The sequence below is a fragment of the Microtus pennsylvanicus genome, chromosome 2 (assembly GCF_037038515.1).
Source record: "Microtus pennsylvanicus isolate mMicPen1 chromosome 2, mMicPen1.hap1, whole genome shotgun sequence".
In the NCBI taxonomy this organism is placed as follows: domain Eukaryota; kingdom Metazoa; phylum Chordata; class Mammalia; order Rodentia; family Cricetidae; genus Microtus; species Microtus pennsylvanicus.
This window is the reverse complement of record NC_134580.1, coordinates 39,443,049-39,458,232: the sequence shown is the minus strand read 5'-3', so window position 1 is coordinate 39,458,232 and position 15,184 is coordinate 39,443,049. Positions and strand designations below refer to the sequence as shown.

The following is a 15,184-nucleotide window of genomic DNA, read 5'->3' as shown; positions in this document are numbered from 1 at the left end:
ACAACCACCATCAACTTCTGGCCTTTGCACATAGGCGCATGCACATGAACGCACAAACAAAAAAAAATTAAAGGATTAAAATTATACAAAGAACAAGGAATCACTCTGATAAAACTAAGTAAAACAGGAGTGGGACTAACAAGTGGTATCATCAAGTGTTGACTGGCACTTTGTTAAACTGTCCTTCATTGTGTGTGTGCGCGTGCATGCGTGTGTGTGCCTGCGCACATGTGTGTGTGTGCGCGCATGCTGGAACTCTGTCAATTTTTGTCATTTTGAGCATGACTATATATGGAGGCCTGGGATTAAGCAACTTTGTCATCTGACGAGCACAGTCAGGAGTCTGAAATAGAAACCAAGGCATAGCTAAACTCATTTGTAAAGGCCAGAACCGGCACAATTTACTTCATGTGAACGCTTAAAAGGCTTAACTGGGCTGTGTCACATGCTACTTTGCCCTAATGAGGCCAACAGTAGGAATTTGAGCACTGCCTTCCAGGAGTGCACTGTGGAGGGAGGGGACATAGACTCAGACACATAGAGCCACTCTCTACACTGTGGGAGATGATGAACATGTAAGTGTGTCATTTCCTAACTAGAGTCCTGTCTTAAACATGATGTTCCTGAACAATGGGATCAACGTGATGAGGGCCTGGCTGCATCTGAATGCAAAAGGGATAACTGTCTGGGGAATAAGAACAGACAGAGAAACTAGCAAGAGCTGGAGGGGAGACCTAGAAAAGCCAGTGTAGGTACCACAGGCTGATGTGAAGGGTATAGGCAAGGTGCTTGGCGAGCAGGGGGACGGTTCTCCTCTGGGTGTGAGAGTGAAATTCACATCAATTTGTACAAATCTCAGGTACGGAGCCACAGACTTGTTAACACGGGAGTTTTCTTTCCTAACTATAAGCTTCCGTATCTGAAAAATGGCTCCGTACACTGGACTCCTCACAATGAGGTGCATTTTTGAATCTGAAAGTCAAATGCTGAGGTCTGGCTACTTTGAGAGAGAAATATTATCACCAACCACAGCGGCTACAGTTGAGCCTGGTGCCATGCGAAGTACTTCATGTGCAAAATTTCTCTCCACCTTTATTATGCAACTCTGAAACTTTTAGTCCACCCTTATTTCACAGATGTGGGAAAACGAGGATATAATGGAGTTCCATCATTTACTCGGGGCCACACAGAAATAGGTGAAGGTGAAATTCAAAGCCAGGGCTCCCCTGGATAGGATCCTCCAACATGCATATTCTGAGCTGAGCATCACCCTGAGGCCAACTGCGAAAACAGATCTACAGAAACATAGCTATGAAGTGAACCTGCCTCATCCCCCCAGCTCACGACCTCCACTTTGAGTTAGGGGCTTTCCCTTACCCATCACTCTGCCGATATTGGCTTTGTTTGTTTACTGGGAAAATGAGTAGAGACGGCTTGGCCAGGCAGCCCATCTAAGAGAACACTGAGCTTATTCCTCCAGCAGCAGGGCAGGATCCCAGCTCCAGCACCCGAGTCTCTAAATTCTGTTTTTGAGCATCCTCTGACTGTTCCCGCCTCTTACGCCTGCTTTTTCCTCATCTGCAAGGTAGAACTGATGAGAACAGTGGCCATAGAGAAAGAAGGATGTGTGCTTTTCCCTGCTGTCACGGGGCTGCAGGCAGATGGTCTAGTCACTCGGTGCCTCAGCCTACTCCTCCTTTGGGGATTTGGATGGGGATGAAGGACGTCCCACTCCAGGTAGGACGTTCCTTGCCATTCCTAAGAGGTGAACTGAGTTGGCTTTCAGAGGAAGCCACCAGAGAGGAAGTGGTTCCTCTCTGGGCATCAGGTGCAGTTCAGTGCACGTTCTCATCATCTCCTGAGGACGCTGGGGAGCTGTGAGACACGGGCAATGTTTTCTAGCCAACCCTTTCTTTAAAGGAGGAGGCTTGTGAATGGTGGAAGATGGACTAAGGAAAGTGGAAAAACGGGAGGGAGGGGCAGATGGAAGGAGTGGGGACAGAGGGACCAAGGGAAGACACCCTTGCCTATGGCCATGAAAACCATGGACTCAGCCTCTGGTGTAGGTCACCTGGAGTGCCACCACCAACCATGCTATTTTTGGTTCTCAAAAGTACAGCTCAGTGTATGGAGGGGGAGGACTGTTTGTTTCTGGCCCTTATCTCATTGAAAGAATGAGGGGCAAAGAGGTAGAGGGGTACAGGGAGATGAGCAGGGGACTCAATACAGCAGAGATGAAGTCATCCCCCTGCCTCCCCCATTCAGACTAGTGTGTTAGAAGGAAACAAGTTGGTAGACAAAGTACGTAATATGTTGCCCCAGCTACCTGTCCTGCCCTGGAGACTTAAATCTTGACCGACTTCCAAGCCTCTGTCTCTCACTGTGAAAACACCAATAACGACTGTGTTCCCCAGTCCTACCCACAAGGAGAAACGAATCAACCAGAACAGCCAACCAGTGCATTTCCTGGGAGGTACTTACATAGATAAGGGGCAGAACAGGCTGTGGGAGTATCTGCTGAGAAGGGTCAGTGGGGCGGCAGCCTGGCAGCCACATGGAGGCCTGCTTCTTGGCCCACTCTGACAGGTGAGGAGACAAAGATGGGAATACAGACACTACCACAACAGGGCTGGAGCAAGTGCACCTGAGGGCCTGCTCAGGCCCTGAGGCTGTTTCGCACTTTCGCTTGCTTCCCATGACCAGCAAACACTCTCTGATGTCTTAAACCCAGGAGAGCTCCAGCCTGCTGCCTCCTCTGGAAGGTTCCCCTGTTTCAAAGGACGAGTGAAGAAAGGTTTTCCACCCTATGGAGCCTCTGTGGATAGCGAGGCCCCTACATGCAGAGTGTGAAGGCCCAGTCAGGAGCTTAGCCAAGGAAATGGCCCTGGAGCGGCTAAGCAAGAGTGCTCTACCAGGCACTACAATGCTGAGAGTGTCGCTCAGAGCACAGCTCCAGCAACCCTTTCCAAACACTTCCAGAGTAGCAACTCCTTTGGCATTCACTAGGTACCTCCTGGAAGACAGGCACCGTGAGGACCTCTGTTTCACAGATGAGGAAACGGAAGCACAGAACGGCTGAACGCCTCGCTCCAGGTCACACAGCTATGAAGAGGCAGAGCTAGTATTTTAACACATGAGCCGATGAATCAGTGAGTGACTCAGCAGATGAATAATTGAACTATTGGGGAGGAGAAGGTTGAACAAGGGCACCCACTATGATTTCGTAACTCTCGTTTCATGCTATCTCGGCGTGCAACCTCTGTGACTTGCTATCTCTGGATCAGCTCATGGCATCCTCAAATCCAAGCAACAGTTACGATCCCGTAGCTCAGGGCCAAAGACGAAACCTCCCTGACTGCACCCCAAGGATGGTTTCCAGCCATGCTGCTTGTCCATATTCCAAACTCGCTCCACAGCCTCCAGGGCTTCCTCTGCTTTGTGGGTTTGGCATAGCATAGGGATCAGTTTCATTTGTATAATCCTGTACGTACTTCTGGGCTTGCAGCTGCTTCTCTCAGTCAGCTCCAGGTCACAGGTACAGATAAGAAAACAGCGCAGGGTTTTATGTCGGAGCCAGTGCTTCCGCTCCAGAAGGCAGTTCTTTTTTCTTTCTTTTTTATTTAGTGTGTCTGCATGTGGGGCTGGGGGTGGACGCACGCTTTCACACGACATGACATACATGTGGAAGTCTGAGGGCAACTTTTCTGTGGGAGTCATTTCTCCTGGGTTCTGGAGACAGAACAGGTCTTCGGGCTTGCCTGGCAAACACTTTCACCTGCTGGTCCATCATGGCAGCTCGGGATAGGTATTTTCTATCCGAAGTTCCTATTAAGTGGGTGGCAAGGACAACTAGCAGCCAATCTTATCTTCTCACTTCATTTTAATTTCCTTTTTGACCGAAAGGACACATTTTTACATTGAAGATGAGCCTTTGAAACCTCCAGCTCTGCACCCCCACGGGGTAACTCTTGGCTGTGGCAGCTAATATATTTCCCAAGCAACCGGCTTTCCCCCTCTGACCCTCCACCAGGTGGTAGGATTAGAAGATCTTCCACTAAAGGCACGACGCATCTTCCTGTCTTTTGTGAAGATGTTATTAAAAGGAGGGTTTGCGAGGTCCCAGGCTTCCACTCCTCAGTTCACTTGAAATGAAAGAGGTCGGCCTCACAAGGAGCCCGTCCAGGAAGCTGGGGGACATTCTCTGTCTGGCTCTCAAACTAGATGCTTAGCTCTGCTCCACTTCTTGGAGATTCGCCATGGCTTTGGGCATCACTTGGTCCCCAGGCGCCATCTGGATTCAGTGCATGCTGGCACATACTACTACTAATAATAATAATGATAATTTTTTAAAACGCACTTGCCATCAAAGACTTGAGATGGAAGTGAAGATAGCAAAGACAAATGAGTTCAGAACCAACCAAGCCAACCCACGAAGCCTGATTAGAATGTGACTCTTGGGGTACGCTGACGACAAGTACCAGTCTACCAGAGGGTGAAGCTATGGTCTTAGACTCAGGAGAAAATAAGTAGGGAGACTCAGGACCTCCATCTGACTAGGTAGTCAAAGCACTGAGTCCACGATCATGCTCCAGATGGGGCAGATCTAGGGACTGGGCTGGGAGCTGATGTAATGTCAGATGCGGTTCTGTTCACCCACAGCCCCCAAACCTCCACAGTGCAGAGCAGCAAGGTACAGGATCATCGCTCTAAGTACATGGCATGTGGTCTGGGTCTGGGCTCTGAAAGTGCCAGGGAATTCCAACGCTACCACTTTTGGCTACGGAACTCTATCTACATCAGTGTCTTAACCTCTCTGACTCTCGGCTTCCAGTTTCTGAATCAGTGAGAAGGAAGTCAGAATAAAAGTATAGAGACCACCTAGGCTGCTGTGAAGATCAGGGGTGCAGTGTCAGAAGGGCCAGAAACTCCTACCAGGGAACTTGCTTGCAGGCTAGGCCAAGTTGAGTGATGATCATGGCTCTCTCAGGTAGGAGCCCAGACACCTTACTTCCTTATTTTGTAGAAAAAGACACAGATCTAAGACAAACCAGATGGCTCAGCAGGTAAGGGCCTTGCTACCAAGTCTGGCTACCTGAGTTGGAATCCCTAGGACTCTCCCAGTGGAGGGAGAGAAGAGAAATTCGAGCGTTGTCCCTTGACCATCACAAACGTGCCTTTATATGCTGACATCTCAGAGTCCCATGGTCTACATGTGTAATTGCAGAGTGGGAAGAACCTTTGTCAAGTGTGACACTCAGAAAGTTACCCAGCTCCAGATATTTAAGTCTGTGGGAGCTGAGGTTGGCTGTTCCCAAGATGAAGGCTCCTTCAGGCCCTGCTACAGCCACAGTCTACCAGAACCGGGCAGAGGAACGAGGCCTTCACTACACGGCCAGTGAAATTAGAAGATTTACTTGAAGCTCCCAGCTATTCTTTTTGGGATCTAAAGAAGGAGTTGTGGTTTTCTTTTCTTCCCACTGACTCTTTTATTTCTGAAAAAGTAAATGGCCAATTAGACGAGTTGCCATCTTTCACGAGGGCCTTTTGAGCATGAAAGAGTATTTTGGAATCATTCTGTTTCAGTTAGAAAAGTCACAGGTTTGCTTTGTTTTTATTTTTTATTTATTTATTTTTAATTTATTTATTATCTTTAATTTTTTTTCTGAAGGGCTTTCTACGAAGTACGTATGAACAGAGATAAATTGTAGTCAATTGGCTACATTAGTGCCTTGTGCATTCCAATTGCGTTTTGTTGTTTTGTTTTAATGAAGCCAAATCTATTACAATATAATCTATTTGGATTAGATTTTTCTTAACTATGTCTAGTGAAAGCCAAGGAAGTATTCTCTCTGCATATGCCAGCGGTCCCTTCCTCGTGTCACTTTTTAATCCTACCACTTCATTTGAAACTGATGTTATATTCAATTGCTCTGATGGTCTATCTGATTTGTTTATTTATTTGTTTTTTGGAGAAAATGTCTTACAATATAGTCTTGGTTGGCCTTGAACCCAGAGATTTACCTGCCTTTGCCTACCAGCTACTGGGATTAAAAGCATGCAAAATCGGATCAAATTGATTTTTTTTTAATGAGCATTGATTGACCGGTGTTTTGCCTGCATGTATACCTGTGTGAGGTTGTTGGATCTCCTGGAACTGGAGTCCGGGCAGTTGTAAGCTGCCATGTGGGTGCTAGGAATTGAACCTGGGTCGTCCAGAAGGATAGCTAATGTTCTTAATCCCTAAACTATTTCTCCAATCCTGATTTTGATTTTTTTAACTCTAATTTTATATTCTCTTTAAAACTTTCAAGTTATAGACGGGAGCAATCAAGAGCACATATTGCTCTTTCGAGGACCTGAGTTCAATTCCCAGTACCCACATCAGAAGGCTCACAATCAGCTGGAACTCCAGCTCCAGGGTGATCTGATGTCTCTGGCCTTTGTGGGTAGCTGTGCTCATGTGCACATATCCTCACACAGAGACACATACATATACACAGTTAAAAATAACAAACATAAATTTCAAAAAATCCTTTCAGGCTTATATGGTTGAGTAATTTCAGATTTTAGAAAAAAACAAAACAAGACAAAAACACACATTAAAAAGAACTGGTAAAAAAAAAAGTTCCAAATAACCCCAGACCACCTGGAAGACACTTTTAATATGCAAATATTCTTGTCTTATTATGTGATCTTTGGATGGGTTTTTAAAATGCCATTGTGGGACACAGCTTGTCCCCACACCAACGTGTCCAGAAATTAAACCTTAGGAGTGAAAAACTGACATTAGGGAGCTAGGAAGATGGCTCCATGAGTAAATGTGCTTGCTTCAGGGACGGACTTGAGTTTGAATTCCCAGAACCCATGCTCACCACCATTATCACCACCATCACCACTACCATGAGCAACACTATCATTACCACAACCACTACCACCACTAACACCTCTACCATACCACTAGTAAAAAGCCAAACAAGACTGTACATACCTGTAACCTCAGCACTGGGGGGTCAGAGATAGATGGACCGCAAGAGTTTGCTGCCCAGACAGCCTTAACAAAACAATTAGTTTCTGGATCAGTGAGGAACCCCATCTCAGGGCACTAAGGTAGAGAAGGATTGGGGGAAAACACCCCATGTCCGACTCTCACTTCTGAATGTACCACTGCATGCGTTCTCACAGGCACTCAGATGCATGCACCATCCACAAATACAAACACACATACGCAAAACCTCCAGCACTTGTTGGGAAATCCTTATAACCCAAGACGTACAGTGAAACTATTAATCAACAAGCTTGCTTTTTGACATCAGTTGTACAACGTAGATCTGTGAAACAAAAGAGGAAACTGAGGCAGGGAGCAGGTGAGTGACCTGGTCGCTGAATAGCAGTCTCTAATTGAGGTGTCCTGAAACCCAGGCAAGCCTTAACACTTCCCATTGAGAGGTGAGTGGAGGCAGGACAAGCTGAGGGCCTTGTGCGGGGTTTGGATGTGGTTTCGGTGGGTCCTCTAAGGATCCATGCTGGAAACTCGGCCCTTAGTAAACAGTGTTAAGTGAAGGTAGGATCTTTAAGGGGTGGGGACACCAGATTAGCCCAGCCTCACACTAACTAGCTTTTTGACTCCTGTGAGCTCTCCCTAGTGTCCACGATCCTTAATGCCATTCACCAGGACCTTAGCCAGGAAACCTCACCAGAGCCTATGCCAAGCTGCTTGAATTCTCAACTCCCAATCCTATAAACTAAACAAACCTCTTTCCTCTACAATTTCTCAACCCCAGGCATTTTGCTTTATCAACAGAAAGGGAATAAAGGGCCTTGCTACCATCTTATCTTTGACACACATGGGGGCAATCTGATACAATGGGTTAAACCAGGACTTTTAAGAATTTTAGGGTCTCCATCTAAGGGATTTACCCTCTAGCTTCTCACTGACCATTGCGGAATCCTTGGTCTGACCTACAGCTGACTCAGGATGTGGCATAATCAGCTGAGACAACAGGTAAGGGTTGGATCTCCTCAGTCGACCCAGCTGGCCCTCTATACTTGACCCCATCATTTTCCCTTCTCAGGAAGATACAATAAAGACAATCCCCCACCCCCACCCCATGTCTTGTTTGCTTCCCTGGCTTCTGGGAGGCTGTATTTCCAGAAGCTTGAAGGTGGTCATAGCAGGCTGGATTAGGGCAAAGGGTTTGATTTCTTCTCCAGTCCCCTTCATCTCTCCCCAGGGCCTCTGGGAATTTGTACTGCCATGTTATCTAGGATCCCAGCCCCTTTCTCTGCATCCTTTCCAGAGGCAGAGAAGGTACTGCGTCATTTCCTGATGAATTTCCCCCAGGTGCTGCCCAGCCTCTGGGGGAAAAAAAGTCCTTTATGCAACCCTGCACTTGAATTTCCTGTCTAACCCTAAATGTCAAGATGTTTATAACACTTCATACTTCGGAGCATGCACTAAACACTTAAGAAAAAGTAGATGTTACTGAAATCCTTCTTAGGGGTTGCAAATAAGACATGCTTTCATAAACTTCTGCTCCCAGGTTCTTCCTAACTCCTGGGATGAAAGCCAGGATGGCCTTTTACTTTGCTGTCTCCTACTTAGGACATGGAAGATTGAGCATACCAGCCAGGACAAGAGTTCTAAGTCCCAGGCACCAGTTTTCCCTTCTTGGGTTGGCCTCCTGACCTGGGAAGCATCCCTACACCAGAGCCTTCCTGTTGTATTTTCATTCCTGTTCTTATAAGAGATACCCTGACCAAAAGCAACATAGAAGACTAAAGGGTTGGTTTTCATCTAAAGTTCCAGGCTCCAGGCAGCCACTGAGGCAAGAACAAAACTAGGGATGTTGCAATGCGCAGATGCTGCGTGTTAGCTAATTTCCATGTCACTTTCTCTTGTCTCATATAGCTCAGGACCCCCGTGGCTAGGGGATGATTACACACACAATGGGTTGGGTCTTCTTATACCAATTAGCAATAAAGACAGACAAGCCTCCGAAAGAACGGCCACAGGTCAGTCATATCCAGGCAGTCCCTCAATTGAGGCTCTCTTTTCAGTTCATTCTAGACTGTGGCACGGAGACATTTAAAATTAACCTTCATACCATACCTCGCCACCAGGATCATGGTGGCTAGACTCAGTCCATTCTGGTCACCTTAAACTAGATCTAAGTTATCCTTCTCCCCTCAGTCAGCCTAAAGTGTTCTGAAATAGGCTACTGTCCCTGGTAACAGTGCTTTGGGAACACTTCTCAGTCCCTGGCCCGACCACTTAGCAATTTAGCACTTTTGTTCTTCCACAGGGAAGAAGGGCTTTTTAAAGGTTTTCTACTACTCAAAGGAACAAGAAATACAGGCTCCTCCAGGGCAGCGTGGGGAACGTTCAAAGAGGTTAATAAACTGTTTTACCTTAAAATCAGCTGCCTATTTGTAGGGTTTCCCTACGAGTTTTCGGGAACTTTCGAACTCCTTTGTACCATTTAGAACAGACTCATACCCCAACACCATCACTTTTTCTGATAAACAGACCTCATTCGACTGGAACTTGAAGGCTCTGGAGCCTCCATGAGTGAACCTGCACATTCATCTCCTCTCTATCCCCACAACCGAGTGGAGAGTCCCATGCACCCACTCAGCACGTAGCACAGAGGTCCAAGGACTGCCCTGTTCATCCAGCTAGCCTGTGGCTGTGTCCCCCTGAGAGCTAGCACTTTCTCTCACTGCTGGCTGCTGTGTCCTTTAAACTCCAACCTCCTGAATCTGCTGTTCAAATCTACATGGGAGGTATGTGTACAGGTGTATGTCAAATATTCAAAATAGAGCATTAAGATACATTTTCAAAGCAAATCCAGCGCAGCCTCTCAGCTTCACACACAACCATGGTGAGGCCTGTAGCCGTACCCTTTGAGGCTTTCAGCGAGGGCCCTGCAGGCTCCAACCGTCCTAGCATACAAACCAGCCAGAGAAAGGGACACAGTAAAGGACTCTGAGGCCAAAGTACCTAGTTCCTGTCACCTCCACTTTCTGCAGAAGCCAGAGGCAGCCTGTCATCTTAGTGGCTCTATTTTCTTGCATACACAGGATGCGACACTTTTGATATCTGTAGGACACCATTCAAGAAACGGCATCGGCTCTGCTGCAGACCAATAGCAGAAACCCTGCATTCCTGAGGCTTAGTAACCCCTAGGATTCCTTCTATGGACCCCTCAAGAAGAGGGGAATCACTGTCTGGTGGCCCTTTCAGCACAAGTGGCTTTGGTTGTGTTAAATACCATACCTCCACGGTTCTTTATCATCCCACGCATCTCCCCCAGGAGTACTGAGACCTCTGGGACAGCAAGAGTTCAAGGACCACGTGTTTTTCCACTCCTGGTATCTCTAGCACCCTCTGAGGTATCTCGAACAAAACAAAGTCCCCGTAAACATTGGCTATCATAGCAATCTAGCCATCCCCACCAACGTAAGCTGAGAAGCAGTAAATTCCAGACTTTCCAATGATAGGTGATGATGGGTCTCTCAAAACCCAGCACTGAAAACTGGTAGCGGACGCCTGACCAAGTGAGAGAGGGTTCACAAAGACAGGAAGCCTCCCTGTCAGCGAGAAGGGAGGCGCTTGTGACCTGGGGGTAACATGCTCCAGTCTCCCCGAGCAGCCTAGTTCTGAGGAAGAATCTGAACAAACATAAGGAAGTTGGGGACTGTCTTCACAAAGAGGCCCCCGGTGACAGTCAATAGAGCACCGCAGCCACTTCTCGTTCCGCAGGGTGAAACTGAGACCCAGGACCCAGGACAGCTTGGGTGCCACGTTGCAAAGCAACTGAGCCTTGGCACCGAGACTCAAAGGCAGGCTCTCACCGGGGTCACGTCTGGGTTCTTCTGACCAAAGTAGAACACACGAGCTCTCAGGTTCTCAGGCTAGTGATGGGGAATGCAGTTTCCATGTGGGTAAAAAGGACCTGAAAGTCTGTTTTCTGGATTTCTTCCGACCAGGCCAGCTCTCCGTGCACAAAGCAGTCAGCGCCAAGTCCTCTAGAAGTCTCCCTCGTCACTGGTCTCACTTTCCAATTTTCAGTAATCAGCGGAAGTTCAAGAAATATGACATAGAGAATTCTAGAAGTTTTAAAACGATAGGTTTGAAGCAACTAGTATTGTTGAATATCGCTCTAATTGTTCTATCTCATTGTTAGTTACGGTTAATCTTGCTGTGCTTAGTTTAAAATTTGGACTTTGTCATCGCGCCCCATGGGAGCCAAGGTCTTGGATATCTATGGGGATCTTGGGCAATACCTGGATAAGAGACCATTGTACAAGGACAAGTTGACTGATGAACTTTACTCTTTTCTTTTCTGTTTGCTTTTTGGAGACTGGGAAGGGCTTGGGATGAGAGCTAAGGTTCAGCTTCCACAAAGCAAAAGCCCTGTCCAAACACAAACCCTTGAGCCATCAGCTCCAGACAGGTAAATTGATGGGGTTGGGGGGGGGGTTGGGTGGGTATCAAAGGCACACATCTGGTTGGGGGGGGTCCTTTTAGGTGAAGCCTGCCTGACACTTGTTTCTAGGTCAGAGTCCTGACATGATAGGCTGCTTGGTGGAAGGAGAGATGGAGATTCACTTGTCACAAGGTCATACCTGAGGATCTAGGACCCCCCATGGCATCCATTTCTTCCAGGCCCACACATGGATAACTTGATTCCCTGGGGGGAATCAAGGACTCCTGACATTGCTGACAGCCAACTGCTCAGAGGTCCCAACTGGCTGGAGTGGTGACAGCCAGCGCCTGCAGATCTTACCGGCACCAGCACCATCCACAAATAGCTAAGAAAAAGTCAGCTTCTGCTTGGTGCTACAGAAGCCAGCTGAGGGGAGCTCACACCCTTAAAGAAACCTCCCTGGTCACATCCTGTAACACTTCCTGTTTTCTAGCTCCAGATCTGGTCAAATGTTGCTGCCTGATGCAAAGTCAGTGTGGGGAGGGGAGCTCCTGCTAAGCCCAGGCCCTGGCTTTGATGGTCAGTATGATCTCAACAAATAAGGCAGGGGATGGACGTGAAAGGACAGGGAAGAAGTCCACTGTTGATTCTTTCATTCCTTTAGTCAGCTCCTGTCCACATCCACGCACACCCAGAAGGATACTGTAAGCATATGTTAGCACGGTACACATCCACACAGTCATGCATAATATCTACTCTGCAGGACTCATTCTGGAGCCTGTAGTAACGGCTCCACTTTACAGAAAAGGAAACTGAGACTCTGAGAGGCGAAATCACATGTTTACAGCGAAAGGCTCCATCCTACTACATCCAATTTTAGGCACACGCATAAGACACAGAACGGTGAATTTTAGTTATTTTTTCTTTTCAGCCAATCAATCACGGAAGTTCAGAAAATGACAAGACTTTGGTGTTTGGGACAGGAAGGGGAAGTACACGAGGCTCAGGGGCCCAACCCTGAGGCTTTGGTCTCCCTTTCTCACAGCTTAGCCTAGCCGTTGTTTCCAAAGCAGCCGGCAGGGGGCAGTGCATCTCTCTTTTTCAAACGTGGGGGCACTCTGGGCCATCATCCAAGAAAGAAAATCAGGGGACATCGCCCGCAGTTTCCAGAAACACGCACACTGGTTTAGCGAGGGAGGTAGTAGGTGCTCAGCGCGCTCCTAGAAGCCGCTGGATGAATTTAAATTTAGTAGTAATGATAAGGGACGAGGGGTGTTCTGACTCTGGCTAGAGCCTTCTGTCCTAGAGGCCTTTTCACTGAGTACAGTATTAGCATCTACTATGTGCCAGGAGCGACGGCAGAGATTGCATAGCCTCGTCCCCTGCTCCTAGCAGCTTTTCTGTTCAGGAGCGCCCCTCACCTGCCGCAGAGAAGGTGGGCGCTTCGTCTCACCACAAGTCCATGTGGTCGTGGGGACGCGCGACAGTGGTAAACTGGGAGAGGAGAGGGTGGCCCATAAACACAGTAAAAGTCTGGAGAATGCCTGATGTGGCAACTGAGCCAGCTTGTTCCTGTCCTCGGGGGTCACTGATGTCTCCTGGGAATCAACCTCCGAGATGCCGTGGCCAGCCCAGCCCCCACCCATTCGAGCACTCCAGAGCGCGCACGTCCTCTAGGAGTGCCACTAATTCCTACTGGCGGTAGGAGCTGGCTAAGACCCTTGTGCAAGAGGCCGGGGAAACTCCAGGTTTCAGCAGACGGGGGGGGGGGGGGGGGGCGGGGGCGGGGGGGGATGAGTCCGGGCACCCTTTCCTGAAACTTTGCCGTGAGGCAGGGCGAAGACGCCTGACCTATACCACGAAGGGGGCACCGGTCTACTCAATGCCCAGCTCGGGTTCGGACGCGCTGCCTCCCGCCTCCCGCAAGGTCATGCTCAAACCCTCACAAACAAACAAACAAACAAAAACTCCGAGGACTGAAAGTTGCTTGCGCAACGGTCCCATTCGGAGCTAACAGTACTCGCCTTGTACAGTGTCACCGTTTCCCCACCCTGGTGCTCTTATCAGAGGGGCGGACCGTGCCCTGCGCTGGTCACGTTATGGAGATGCAGACAAGTTGCTAACTTTTGTCACATTATTTCTTGGCAGTTGCGGCGTTTAACGGGGTTGGAGCAGACTCCCAAGTTTCGAGTTGCCTTCTCCGTGCTCCCTTTGCCAACGCTAAGCCACCCACTTTCCAAAACACCTTATCCAGTTGTCCTGTCCTAAGCGCCAACTTCTCCCAGAGATCCGGAGCAACGCGGGATTAGAGGTGTCCTGGGGGCCAAAAGCCTCCTCCTGGGTCTGCGCCTGCTCACAGCGGATTGGGATACTCCATCCGGATGCAGTCCCACTACCTCTGGTCTAAATAACCAACGGCCTCCAAGCGTTCCCCACAATGTCCCAGCCCAAGACATGTTTCTCTAGAGAGTGTGGGCAATCAATGGAGTCTCCTACCCGCGTCCCGGGTGGGGATCTACTGCGGTACTGGGTGCAATGTCACCGCGGCCGCTCGGGGAATCGCTGCCTCAATCACCGTAGGCTCCCTCTCTGAGCTCCGGGAGGCTTCTCCAGTAAGCGCCAAAGAGCCTGGAACGTCAGAGCTGGAGTCTCTTCCCTGACACTCTTCCTGAGACCACTGTGGTGGCCATGACTGAGACAGAGATCTCTCTCCTCGTGTCTCCCTCTTGGCGCCTAGGGTCTTGGGTCTCACTCCTACTGTCATACCTTCCTAGCCCCTTCCCCACCCCTTCTATTCCGAGGTCCGGACAAGCACCTCTGCACTTAGAGAACACATGCGGAATTTCCCGAGCCCCAACTCGCGAGGGGGAGTCGTCCCTGGGGCACCCGGACAGCGACCAGCTGGGTGCGCACTCACCCAACGCCGGAGACACGCCGGAGTTGTCCGGCTTGGGGCACTTAGGAGGTTCGGAGGGGTATCTAAGGAGATGTGTCCGGGATACTCACCCCGACCAGCTCACACCTCCGGGTCCTCCTCTACCTCCTCTTCTGCCTCCTCCTCTCTCCTCCCTCCGGTCTAGGGCTCTTTGTCTTTGCAAAGTGTCGAAAGTGTCTGGCATAGTGGGCTCCGCCGGCGGAGGCTAGCGCCGGGGAAGCGGGAGGCGGGGTGAGGATGGGAGAGGCCTCTGGAACACCTTCCCCCGGGTGTAACGGGAGTCGGAGGCGGGGCGTCCGGGGAGGGGCCGTCTTCTCCCGCCGTTGGGATCAAGCGGCGACTTGGACGCGCCCAGCCCCGCGGCCGCCTCCGCGGCGCGCAGCCCTCCCCTTCCTCCGCCCAGCGCCCGCCCCTTGGAGCCCCGGCGCCCCTTCGCCCCTCCCGCCCGGCCTCGGCTCGGCTTTCCCCTAGCTTGGAGCTTCCTGCGAGCCCAATATAGCACTGTCGAGCCACGTGGACCGCAGCGGGCTGGGTGGAGGCCGGATCGGCCTGAGAGACTCCGGAGGAGGCGACGCGGGCACTGGATCACCGCCCCAAGAGAGGGTCTCTGCGGGAACAGTGGGCGAAGCTAGGGACGAACTCCCGGGAGGCCTAAAGCCCGTGGGGTCAACCCCAGGGACTAGGTGATGGGCGTGCACCGAGAGGACGTGGGTGGCTGTGCCCAGAAGAGCCCCAGTCCAGTGCGCGGTGGAGAGAGGTGGTGATCCCCCTGCGGGTGGTCGGGCAGAGCCACCGTTTCCTTTAAGGGCGTGGGACTGGA

At 49.8% G+C, this 15,184-nt stretch overlaps 1 protein-coding gene across 1 annotated transcript in view; it reads right to left on the bottom strand.

The window, feature by feature from the left end:
• Window positions 1-14,722, bottom strand: part of St3gal1 (ST3 beta-galactoside alpha-2,3-sialyltransferase 1) — a 68,705-nt gene extending 53,983 nt beyond the window's left edge. The window contains exon 1 of the mRNA XM_075960880.1: window positions 14,436-14,722. The gene's annotated coding sequence lies outside the window, so the exon portion shown is untranslated. The remainder of the gene's footprint in view (window positions 1-14,435) is intronic.
• Between the last annotated feature and the right edge of the window lie 462 nt (window positions 14,723-15,184).